Below are 12961 nucleotides of genomic sequence, written 5' to 3' on the forward strand. Positions count from 1 at the left end.
TGAATGAATGAATGAATGAATGAATAAATGCATTACCAGGGTTGGTCCTGGCTAGTATTTGGAAGGGCGACCTCCAAGGAATACCAGGGCTGTGACACAGAGGCAGGCAATGGCAAACCACCTCTGAAACATCTCTTGCCTTAAAAACAAGTCTATCTCACCACCCAGTGGTGCATAACGCTAAAAGTGCTAGAACAGGGGTGGCCAAACTGTAGCGCGGAAGCCGCATGCGGCTCCGTCACACATATTGTGCGGCTTCCGGCATGGCGGCTGGGGAAGCTAAATATCATTAGCAAAGAAATATCATTGGACAAATAAATATCATTATCAGTATCTGCTTTTACCACTTTTGTTATTATTTTGGCAGTCTCATTTAATGCTAATAAAAAGCAAATTTGCATATTTGCCAGTAAAAATGTGTAATATTTGTTCATGTCTTGTGGCTCTCAAACATCTGATGTTTATTTTATGTGGCTCTTACATCAAGCAAGTTTGGCCACCCCTGAGCTAAAACTTCTGGCTGCCAGACAATCTTAGGATCTCCTGGCTGTACTGCACACACTGCCATGCAGTTGTTGTTGTTGTTGCATAATTGATTATGCCAATTAGCCATTTAATTAATAAAGACCATAGTTTAAGCCAAAACAAATGGTTGCCTTGTGTCTTCATTTGGAGGGGGTGCCTGCACAACCCGTTTCTACCGTTTGTCCTTCAGACTTGTTAACATCTCTTGAATGTTGGGGCAGATGTCAAGGAGGGAGGAAGTGTTTCCTTTCGAAGCTGCTGTTGCCGCTGGAGCACAGCAGAGGGGAGGAAGCAGAGAGAGGGCACAGGGGGAGGTCAGCAGTTTTGGGTCCCCCTGGGTGACCCCAGTCCATGAGATCTAGCGCGGCTTCCCAAAAAGTAAGGAAACACCAGCCTGGATAGAGGGAAATCACCTGGAATAAGGACCTTGTTTCCGACCCAGCATCAGCTTCGTTGGCCTTTCGACTGTGTGTGCAGGGTAGTGGGTTTTTTTTCACTTAGCCATGAGAAAGATACTGCCATCAAGGAGGCTTTGGGTTGCCAGCTCCAGGTTGGGAAATCCCTAGAGATTTGGGGGTGGAGCTTTGGGGGGAAGGGTTTGAGGGGGGATGGGAGCTCGGCTCTGTTGCCTGGAGATCAGCTGTCATTCCAGGAGATCTCCAGGACCCATGTGGAAGCTGGCAACCCTACCCAAAGGGGAGCTCCAGAGCAGGCAGCCTTCAGGTGGGACCTGGAGATCTCATGGAAGTACAACTCCAGAGGACAGAAATCCATTTCCCTGGAGAAAACGTCTTATCTGGGGGGCGATGGGCCCTGACCTGGATGGCCCAGGCTAGCTCAATCTCATCAGACCTCGGAAGCTAAGCAGGGTCGGCCCTGGCTGGTATTTGGATGGGAGACCTCCAAGGAATACCAGGACTGTGACATGGAGGCAGGCAATGGGGACGATGGACTCTTCCGCATTATACCCTGCTGAGGTCCTTCCCCTTCCCTGCCTTCCCCAGGCCCCGCCCCAAATCTCCAGGATTTCCCCAACGTGGAGATGACAACCCCAGTGGCGCACTGGGGGGGGGAGAAGGGGAAAAGAACACTGCCTTGTTGGCTTTTGAAACACTGCAGTCCTCACATGAAGCTGCCTTCTACTGAATCAGACCCTTGGTCCATCAAGGTCAGTATTGCCTATTGAGATGGGCAGTGACTCTCCAGGGTCTCAGGCAGAGGTCTTTCCCATCACCTGCTACCTGGTCTTTTCAACTGAAGACTCCATGGACTGCACCTGGGACCTTCTGCATGCCAAGCAGAGGCTCTCCCACTGAGCCAGGGTCTCAGGTCAAGGTCTTTCCCATCATCTGCTACCTGGTCCTTTCAACTGAAGACTCCATGGACTGAATCTGGGACCTTCTGCATGCCAAGCAGAGGCTCTCCCACTGAGCCAGGGTCTCAGGTCAAGGTCTTTCCCATCATCTGCTACCTGGTCCTTTCAACTGAAGACTCCATGGACTGAATCTGGGACCTTCTGCATGCCAAGCAGAGGCTCTCCCACTGAGCCAGGGTCTCAGGTCAAGGTCTTTCCCATCATCTGCTACCTGGTCCTTTCAACTGAAGACTCCATGGACTGAATCTGGGACCTTCTGCACGCCAAGCAGAGGCTCTCCCACTGAGCCAGGGTCTCAGGTCAAGGTCTTTCCCATCATCTGCTACCTGGTCCTTTCAACTGAAGACTCCATGGACTGAATCTGGGACCTTCTGCACGCCAAGCAGAGGCTCTTCCACTGAGCCAGGGTCTCAGGTCAAGGTCTTTCCCATCACCTGCTACCTGGTCTTTTCAACTGAAGACTACATAGACTAAACCTGGGACCTTCTGCATGCCAAGCAGAGGCTCTCCCACTGAGCCAGGGATTCAGGTCAATGTCTTTCCCATCACTTGCTACCTGGTCTTTTCAACTGAAGACTCCATGGACTGAACCTGGACCTTCTGCACGCCAAGCAGAGGCTCTCCCACTGAGCCAGGGATTCAGGTCAATGTCTTTCCCATCACTTGCTACCTGGTCTTTTCAACTGAAGACTCCATGAACTGAACCTGGGACCTTCTGCATGCCAAACCGAGGCTCTCCCACTGAGCCAGGGTCTCAGGTCAAGGTCTTTCCCATCACCTGCTACCTGGTCTTTTCAACTGAAGACTCCATAGACTGAACCTGGGACCTTCTGCATGCCAAACCGAGGCTCTCCCACTGAGCCAGGGTCTCGGTCAAGGTCTTTCCGATAACCTGCTACCTGGTCCTTTCAACTGAAGAATCCGGGGATTGAACCTGGGACCTTCTGCTTGCCAAGCAGATGCTCTCCCACTGAGCCATGGCCCCTCCCTTCTTATTACCCAACTTAAAAAAAAAATTCAGCCGCACCATCCAATTTCCCTCTATTTCACCTCCACATTTCTCATCTTTGTTGCCTCACAAACAAGGTGAGGAGGAGTTACGCTCCTCTTGCATCAATTAGAATTAACTTCAAAGCCTCCCTGGTTAAACCTGTCATTACATTACAAATTACCACCCTAACTGAGATTAACGAGGACCTAAAATACTTTTGAATTAAGATGAGGTTAGTTTATAATGTATCTGATTTTAAATATGGGGCCCTGCGTTTGTAGTGTGGGCGCATTGGCTGCGAATGTCAGTCGGGGATGGTTGCGGGTAATTTAAAGCTTGACGGTGATTGTACCTATTGAAATGGGGTGACTATGATAATTAGTTAAGATAGCATTAATATGGGGGGGGGAAGCGTCAAGTCTGATGTGATCTGGGTAGTGATGGAGAACGGATTGCATGTTGTCTGGAACTCCCAGAATGTCATACTGGGATGTGAAACATGGTGATAAACGTGAGCAAAATGTCTTTTCCAAACTTCATAATATTTTGCCGGTATGCAATCATTCTCTGCATCTGCCCACCTGCAGTACCGGAAGAGTGTATTGTTCTCACTGCCAAAGTCACTCTGAAGTCTAAGCTTGCTTCTAACAACTGTTTTACATTGATCACAAACACAATAGCTGGCACACCCATTCTTGTTAAGCACTCAAAGTACTTCAGATGCTTCGCAGTGGGGTCAAATTGAAAATGTCATCCACTGCTCCCAAGCATTATTTTATTTTCTCTTTTCAGGGGGCCACAATTCAGATGCAGAGTGTGGGGGAGGGGGAGGTTGGTTAACCCTTTCTTGACTTTTAAAAAGCTTTGCAATGTTCTTGTTAGACCCACTCGAGAAAGGGTTACGCGTAAGAAGAAGAAGAAGAGACTGGATTTATACCCCTCCCTTCACTACCCAAAGATGTCTCAGAGCGGCTTACAAACTCCATTCCCTTCCCCTCCCCACAACAGACACCCTGTGAGGTAGGTGGGGCTGAGAAAGCTCTTGAGAGAAACTGCTCTTTTTTCAAGAACAGCTCTTATCAGAACTATGGCTTGCCCAAGGCCATCCAGCCAGGTGCAAGTGGAGGAGTGGGGGAATAAAACTCGGTTCTCCCAGGTCCATGCACTTAACCACTACACCAAACTGGCTCTTAACCACTACACCAAATGGAGGGTCCCTATGCTTGCCCCAGCCAGATGAATTGCAGCTCCTTGGTGTAATGTGTAATGGTGTAACTGGAGTTAGCATTCCAATTTCTGCTCGTCCTGAAGGAATCACTGGGTGACCTTGGGCCAGTCACTTTTTCTCTGCCTAATCTAACTGAGCCCCAAACTGGATAGCCCAAACTAGCCCTATGTTGTCGGTAATGCTCCCTCTAAGCTGTGAAGTTTTGTGAGCAAAAATTCTACTTTGTGAGCTACTGGCATTAAAGTGGTGAGCGAGTGACTTGGCTGCTGCATAAATTAGTTTGCTCTGGAGCCATCCTTCCTAAGCTTGGACAAAAATGTGTGAGCCAGAGGCTAAAAAAACTGTGAACTGGCTCACACTAACTCAGCTTAGAGGGAACACTGGTTGTCGTCAGTCAGGAGAGAAGGACTCCTCAGGAGGAGTCTTGTGTAGCCAGCTCTTAAGTGGCAGAAGCCAGCAAGCAAGAAGAAGAACTGCAGGCTTGTCAGAGTTCACAGCTGTAGGCTGATGTGGAGCCACCAGCACCAGGTGGTCATCACCAGCCCTCTAGCTTCACCCACACCCTTTGAGTGCTGGAGATGAAAGCTTAGAATGGAGCTCCAGGAGAGAAGACAAAGTGCACGTCTCTTGCCCTGACGCCAGCTGCTTGCTGATGATGAGTAGCTCCAGGGTTACTCCCAAGCAGTTGGCTGCAAGTAAGACCTTACAACAGATGCCTATAAAAGATAGTTAAGGTAATGCTCCCTCTAAGCTGTGAAGTCTTGTGAGCAAAAATTCTACTTTGTGAGCTACTGGCATTAAAGTGGTGAGCGAGTGACTTGGCTGCTGCATAAATTAGTTTGCTCTGGAGCCATCCTTCCTAAGCTTGGACAAAAATGTGTGAGCCAGAGGCTAAAAAAACTGTGAACTGGCTCACACTAACTCAGCTTAGAGGGAACACTGGTTGTCGTCAGTCAGGAGAGAAGGACTCCTCAGGAGGAGTCTTGTGTAGCCAGCTCTTAAGTGGCAGAAGCCAGCAAGCAAGAAGAAGAACTGCAGGCTTGTCAGAGTTCACAGCTGTAGGCTGATGTGGAGCCACCAGCACCAGGTGGTCATCACCAGCCCTCTAGCTTCACCCACACCCTTTGAGTGCTGGAGATGAAGGCTTAGAATGGAGCTCCAGGAGAGAAGACAAAGTGCACGTCTCTTGCCCTGACGCCAGCTGCTTGCTGATGATGAGTAACTGCAGGTTTACTCCCAAGCAGTTGGCTGTAAGTAAGACCTTGCAACAGATGCCTATAAAAGATAGTTAAGGGAGACTGCTTGGTGTGGAAGCAACAAGTCACCACCTGGTGCACTTTGTGACCATGGCTCCTGATTCTGCCCCTGACTCTGATCCACTCCAGTGACCTTTGGATTGGCTTTGGACTTGGATATGGGACCTGCTTACTACTGTATATGACCTTGGACTGCTAGACCTCACTTTCTGGACCATGCTCTGAACTGGACTCTGCTCTTTGGTAACTGACCTTCTGGACTGAATCTTGACTCTGACTTGGCTTGCACCTGGACTCTGAGGGTGGGGACTGTTCCTGTCGGCAGCAGAGGATAGGACTCACAAGAATGAGTTCAAATTATGGGCAGAAAGGTACTGGCTGGATATTAGGATTTAATTATTTTTTACAGTAATGGTAGTCCATTAGTGGAACGGGCTGCCTAGGGAGGTGGTGAGCTCCCCATCACTGGCAGTCTTCAAGCTGCGACTGGATGAACCCTTGTCAGGGGTGCTTTAGGCCTATCTTGCATTGAGCAGGGGATTGGACTAGATAGCCTGTATGGCCCCTTCCAACTCTGTGGTTCTGTGATTCTATATTACGAGATCCAGTTTGGTGTAGTGGTTAAGTGCGTGGACTCTAATCTGGGAGAAAAGAACTGGGTTTGATCCCCTACTCTTCCACTCACACCTGCTGGATGGCCTTGAGCAAGTCATAGTTCTGTCAGAGTGGCTCCCTCGAGCTGTTCTCGAGAGAGCTCTCTCAGCCCTGCCTACCTCACAGGGTGTCTGTTATGGGGAGGGGAAGGGAAAGGCGTTTGTAAGCTGCTCTGAGTGAAGGGCGGGGTATAAATCCAATCTCCTCCTCCTCCTCCTTCATCTTCGTCTTCTTCCTACCTCTTCCCTACGTTTGTTAGCCATTCCTGTCTTGGAAATGCTCCATGTAACGATATTGAGACATGAGATATATGGAAAGGTAAGAGCCTGAGAAGCTGCCATGTTCTACAGCAACCCTGTGTTTTCTGTAGCATGGCGCAGGTAGAGAAAGAGGTACTTTTCTCCCTTTCTCACAATACAAGAACTCGTGGGCACCCAATGAAATTGCTGAGTGGTCGGGTTAGAACGGATAAAAGAAGTCCTTCACCCAAAGAGTGATTAACACTTGGAATTCACTGCCACAGGAGGTGGTGGCAGCTACAAGCATGGACGGCTTCAAGAGGGAATTATAGAAGCGTATGGAGCAGAGGTCCATCAGTGGCTATTAGCCACAAGGTTTAGATAGGGGCTCTGGGGCAAGTGATGCTCTGTCTTCTTGGTGCTTGGGGGGGGCGGTAAACAGTGGGAGGGCTTCTAATGTCCTGGCCCCACTGGTGGACCTCCTGATGGCACTGGTATTTCTGGCCACTGTGTGATACAGAGTGTTGGGCTGGATGGGCCTTTGGCCTGATCCAACATTGGCATCTCTTATGTTCTTATGTTCTTATGACGCTCAAGTCTGAGTTTGCTTCAGAAGAGTCCTGAGCTGGATTAGCAATGAGTTGGCACTAGGCTGATATCCCCCATGCCTTCGCCCTTCTCATCTTACTTAGATTCTTACCTCCCCCCCCCCAAAAAAAAACACAAACTTTTATAAGCCTTGGTCAGCTAAGCAACGGCATTACAGGTTTGTCATCTCAGTGGAAGAGAAACGCTCTACAGAACCTGTTGAACATTTGGAGATTTGCAATGGCTTTTTCCTAATCCTCCTCATGTACCTACCCTCTATTCCCCAAGGCAATTACACAGCCTCGAGGAGAGCGTTCAAATACCATCCTTGCAGATGGCCATGTGGATAGGATCCCGAAGCATTTGTATATACGTAAAGGGAAGCTATCCCATCTGGAATGATCAAAGTAGCCATCTGGCTCAGTTTCACTAATTTGGTTGCTAGAGACCGAAATAGACGAAGTTTTGCAAGCCACGAAAGTACGGTCTGTGAAGAGGAACTTGGTGCTTCAAGTTTCATTTTCACCTGGAGCATCGAGGAGAAAGGCAGAAGAAGAAGAAAACCAAGGGAAATAGTACACTTTCAAAGCCTCCGTCTTTGTTGAATGTCAGGGCGGCACGCACTGTTTTATCCACACTGTTTTATCCACAGAACCGATGAGGGAGGTTAGGCTGACTGTGAGCGACTGACCCGAAATGTGCGTATGGCAAAGAAATGGCACACGTTGATACAGAAGTAACAAATTGGGGACAGCGGCCACACAAATGTAGGGGGGGGGGAGAGATTCAACATAAATGAAAATTCATTAAATTCGGTTTACCTTCGGCCAGGGCACCCGTAAACCGCCTTTGCCGCCCAGGAGGATGAGGCAGCTTAAAGCAGCATGGGCTACATCCGGGGTTTTCTGAGGGGGCGGGGCCGGAAGTTCTTAAGCCAGCCCCTGGCCTCTCCTCTTCATTCGGCTCCTCGTGCTCGGCCCACCCTCCCGCCCTGTTGCAGTGCACGTGTTGCCGGTCGTCTTTTTGGAGGCCAGGTAGGAGTTTTTCGCTCCCTTCTGTATTGGCCAAAAGGGGGGGAGTGTTTTTGCCTATCTTGCACTGGAATGGGTGATGGTGTTTTGTCGGGTGAGGCTGGGTTTAAATAGGTTGGTGACTGGGTTGGCAGGGTGTTATTCAGTTACAGATTGCGGCACGGTGAGCACCGGCTTATAACCCCACTTGGGGGCATAGGGGTCTTGTAAGTACAGCCTTTGGGCCATGCGGCTCGGGGCGGGGAAAACAGACTGCCTAAGGATTGCAGGGATTTTTCCTCCCTTTGAGCCTTGCAATTCGGGGGTTGGGTTGGTTCCTGCAATTACACTGGCCTGCTGACCGGAAGCAAGCCATACCCTTGGCTCGCTTCTGGGGCTTGGTGGCTCGCCCTAAGATCGATTGGCGAGGGAGGGGTTTTCAAACCCCTGGCCTTGACCATGCCGCATCTGTTTGCCCCTTTGGACACTTTATGCCGTTATGCTTGTTTTGGTTAAATAAAAGTGGCCCATTAGTACCCAACACTGTTGTCTGTCTCTTTATTCCGGATTGGGTGGCAAATATGCATTTACTGCTGAAATACAAGAGAAAGATTTGAGTCCGGCCATGCCTGAAAGACTAAGAAGATTTTCAGGGAGTCAACACTTTGAGAATCAAAGCTCCCTTCATCAGATACAAGTAGGAATGGAGATCCCTGAGCGAATATACTCTGTCAGAAGGCGGGACCCTGACCTGGATACCCCAGGCTAGTCCGAACTCTTCAGATATCAGAAGCTAAGCGGGATCGACCTTGGCGCCTTGGCTAGTACTTGGAGGAGCGACCTCCGAGGAATGCCAGGGGCAGACACAGAGGCAGGCAATGGCAAGCCACCTCCGAAACATCTCTAGCCTTGAAAGAAAATGAGTCTCGCTCACCATCTAGTGGTGCGTAATACTGAAGGAGCTAGAACTTCCAGCTGCAAGACAATCTTAGGATCTCCTGGCTATTCTACACACAATGTCATATGATAGTAATGATTAATTATTATTATTAGAAGGTGGGTAGGGTGCTGCAGAGAAGGGGCTCAGGATACAAAGCTCCAATGCAAAATCGAATCCATTCGATCAGAGCTGTGCAGAAATGCTGATTTCATTTCGCGTTGTACCTTTATACCCTGACTTCTCTCTTTGTGGCACCCTTCCCACCATCTGACTGGGATAAACAGGTTCAGGGCTCTCTGTTCCTACTTGTATTTTGACACAGGGATCTTTGACTCTCAAATGCTTAGATCCTGGAAATCTTGTTGGTCTTTAAGAGGCTACTAGACTCATATCGTGTTTGTCTACTGCAGACCAACATGGCTACCCACCGGAAAGCAGTGCGATATAATATTCACGTGAGATAGTTAATCAGATTCTCAATGTGCTGTGGAGGAGAATCCTTTGTCCAGTGAACCATCATTTACTAAAGAACCGAGCGATGCTGCTTCCTGACCCCCAGATCTGTGACATCCAGGAATACTGTTTAAAATCCTTGCTCTGTGAAAGCTTTATAAATCCGCGGGTCTCTTTTAAATAAAGTCATAAGATACTATCACAATCATCTGTTATGACCTTCCCACCGAATGTGGCAATCGAGGTTTGCTCCGTAATGCCTCTGTCAAGGCTTCGGGATAAATGACAGCAGGGTACCTGTTAGAAGGGCCCCCCGGTCTTGATTTAAGGACTCCGAGTGATAGGGAATTTACTGCATCTCTTGGTAATCTGTTCCAGTGACTTACGACCATCACTCTTCAGAATTTAGCCTTTATTTCTCGCTCGAACTCACGTTGCCGGGATGAGAATTTGTATCTGCAGAATAAGGGGGACCGCGGATTTCCCCACGACCGACTCTCCCGTCAGCTATGCCTTTATAAAGAGGCCTTTATACCTGTCCTTTGACTATCCCCCATCAGGTTAAATACTAATTTAATACCTAGGACAATCTAGTCACCAGACGATCCCTTTGTCACAGCCTTAAAAGGGTAGACGATCTTTTTAATCCCTGCCATTTCAACTGTAAAAAAACCAGGCTGTGTTAACAGTTCTGTTTCTCCCTGGTGCAAATCGAAGTCATGGTTTTTATTGTGGTGCTATTTTGTGCTTTTGCCACACAATTCCCCCTCCCCAAATGTATTTTTTTCTACATTCATTATGCATTGATGAGTGAGGACTATCCATCTAAATCACGGGTGTTGAACTCATTTGTTATGAGGGCCAGATCTGGCATAAATGAGACCCTGTTGAGCCGGGCCATGTGGGTCATAAAATGTAATGCCAGGCAGCAGAGATATAAACTTGATAAAGGACACAAACACAAAGGGGTTTTTCACTTTAAAAAACATGTTTAAAACATTAGCACTCTCGCAATATTTTGTTTATATAACAGTGGCTGATAACTGAACCTCTTGCTTTGAATTATTGCATCAAAATGTCTGCGCTGTTGCGATCTTGAGTATGCTGTTCAAGTATGTATCTACAAAATGCAAACCTACAATGACGCAGCAGCAGCTGAACTGGAAGAAGAAGCAGAAGACGGCCAGTTTCACTGAAAGCCTGAGAGAAGCCCTCCGGGGGCCTCATCCACCCCCCTGGGCCTCATGTTTGACACCCCTGATCTAAATGATGTCCATTGTGCCTGGAAAGGGGAATCTTGGTGATGTGATGGCCAGCTGGGAAAAAAAATACTGTGGACTGAAGTTTTGCTTTCCTTTCCGTAACAGGTATTGAAACCTGAGCACGGCCAGAGGCATGAGGTAGAGTTATCAGTTTTTAGATTGGATCTGGAGATCTCCCAGAATTATACTATGTCTGGGGTCGTGATGCTTTGGACAGAGTGTTGGACTGGATGGGCCACTGGCCTGATCCAACACAGCTTCTCTTATGTTCTTATGATTGCCAGATGATGGAGATCAGTTCGCCTGGAGGAAATGGCAGCTTTGGAGAGCAGCCTTTATGGAATCGGATTCACACTGAGTTACTTCCCCTGTCCAAACCTTGCCTTCTGCAGGCTCCACCCCTCATTTTCTCAATCCAGAGTTGACCTCATCTAGGGTATCGTGTTCAGTTTTGGGCACCACAATTTAAGAAGGATGTGGACAAGCTGGATCATGTCCAGAGGAGGGCAACAAAGATGGTGAAGGGTCTAGAGACCAAGTCCTCTGAGGAAAGGTTGAAGGAGCTGGGTATGTTTAGCCTGGAGAGGAGACGATTGAGAGGTGGTATGATCACCATCTTCAAGTACTTGAAGGGCTGCCATCTAGAGGATGGTGTGGTTTTCTGTTATGCCAGAAGGTCAGACCAGAACCAACAGGTTGAAATTAAATCAGAAGAGTTTTTGGCTAAACATTACGAAGAACTTCCTGACAGAGCAGTTTCTCAGTGGAACCAGCTTCCTCAGGAGGTGGTGGGCTCTCCTTCTTTGGAGGTTTTCAGGCAGAGGCTATATGGCCATCTGACAGCAATGCGGATTCTGTGAACTTAGGCAGATCTTGAGAGGGAGGGCAGGACGGGTTGCCTCAGTGCTTAGTTCTCATGGCCCGTTTTTTACATGCCCTGGTTAATGGTGATTGCCACTTTGGGGTCAGGAAGCAATCCTGGAGGGTTTTTGTAATCTTCTGGCTGTGGAACAGCAGTCATTGCAGGTGTGGAGGTATATGTGAATTTCCTGCATTGTGCAGGGGGTTAGACTAGTTGACTCTGGAAGTCCCTTACAACTCTATGATTCTATGACAATCCTATACTTGGAGGTAGGCTGTTGGCTGCCTCTGGGACTCTCCACCATGCACCCCTTCTCATAGTTTCCTTTGCTCCTGCCTGGATGTTCCGTTTACCCCGGGTCTTCTCTATTCCCAATTTTTGGCCTTTCTGGTCCCACACCATCTGTTTCTGTTGTGCCATCTCCTGGCCAGTCGAAGGCATTGTCACAGTCCAACCACAATGCAAACTCACCATTGTGCTACCTCTTTCTGGTGCCATAAGAACATGGACACATGAAACTTCTTTATAGCGAATGAGACCCTTGGTCCATCAACGCAAGTCTTGTCTGCTCAGGCTGAGGTCTTTCATATCATCTATTGCCAGATCCTTTTAAGTGAAGATGCCAGGGATTGAACCTAGGACCTTCTGCTTACCAAGCAGATGTTCTACCACTGAGCTACAGCCTCTCCGATACTGGGCCAGCCAAAAACCCTCTTATCAGCTGTCTGGTGGTCACACCACTGTCCAGGGTATACAGTCCAGTAAGATTGAGAGGAAAAGTGAATTGGATTTGCTTCTGGAAATGCTATGGGTTGAAATAGTGGGCCCAAAAGGAAGCTTAACACTGGGAGTATGTTATCACCCACCAGAACAAAAGATGGAGGAGGATTATAAAATGATGAATGAAGTAAAGATAGTGGCTAGACAAAAAAAACCACCCCTGTGTCATAATAGGTGATTTTAACTATCCACACATTGATTGGGTCAATATGTGTTCTAGTCGGGAAAAAGAGATTGAGTTTCTAGACACTCTTAATGACTGTGCTATGGAGCAGATGGTCACGGAACCTACCAGGGGAGAGGCGATCCTGGATTTGGTCTTAAGTAATGCCCAAGACCTGGTGAGAGATGTAAAAGTGATTGCACCACTTGGGAACAGTGACCATAATGTTATTGAGTTCAACATTTGTATAAATAGGGAGTTGCCCAAAAAGACTGACACAAGCACTTTTAACTTTAAAAGGGGTAACTTCTCTGATATGAGGGGACATGTGAGGAAGAAACTGAAAGGAAAAGTAGAAAGGGTCAAAACCATTGGGGAAGCTTGGAGACTACTTAAAATTAAAAACCATAGAGGCTCAGAAAAAATATGTACAACAGGTTAGGAAAGGCACAAATAGGTATAGGAAAAAGCCTGCATTGTTAACTAACAAAGCAATGGAAGCTGTAAAAGCTAAGAAGTGGTGGAAAGCTAGTCTCAGTGAGGTTGACAAAAGGAAACACAGACTGTGGCAAATAAAATGCAAGTTTGTGATCAGGCAGGCAAAAAAGGAATATGAGGAGCATATAGCAAAAAAA

General features: G+C 47.9%; 1 non-coding gene across 1 annotated transcript; it reads right to left on the reverse strand.

Moving 5' to 3' along the window:
* Positions 1-11997: 11997 nt before the first annotated feature.
* TRNAT-GGU lies at positions 11998-12069 on the reverse strand. The gene has a single exon. It is a non-coding gene; the product is annotated as a tRNA-Thr (tRNA).
* Positions 12070-12961: the final 892 nt, after the last annotated feature.

The sequence above is a fragment of the Gekko japonicus genome, unplaced genomic scaffold (genome assembly GCF_001447785.1).
Source record: "Gekko japonicus isolate JY-2015 unplaced genomic scaffold, Gekko_japonicus_V1.1 scaffold5009, whole genome shotgun sequence".
NCBI classification, from domain to species: Eukaryota; Metazoa; Chordata; class Lepidosauria; order Squamata; family Gekkonidae; genus Gekko; species Gekko japonicus.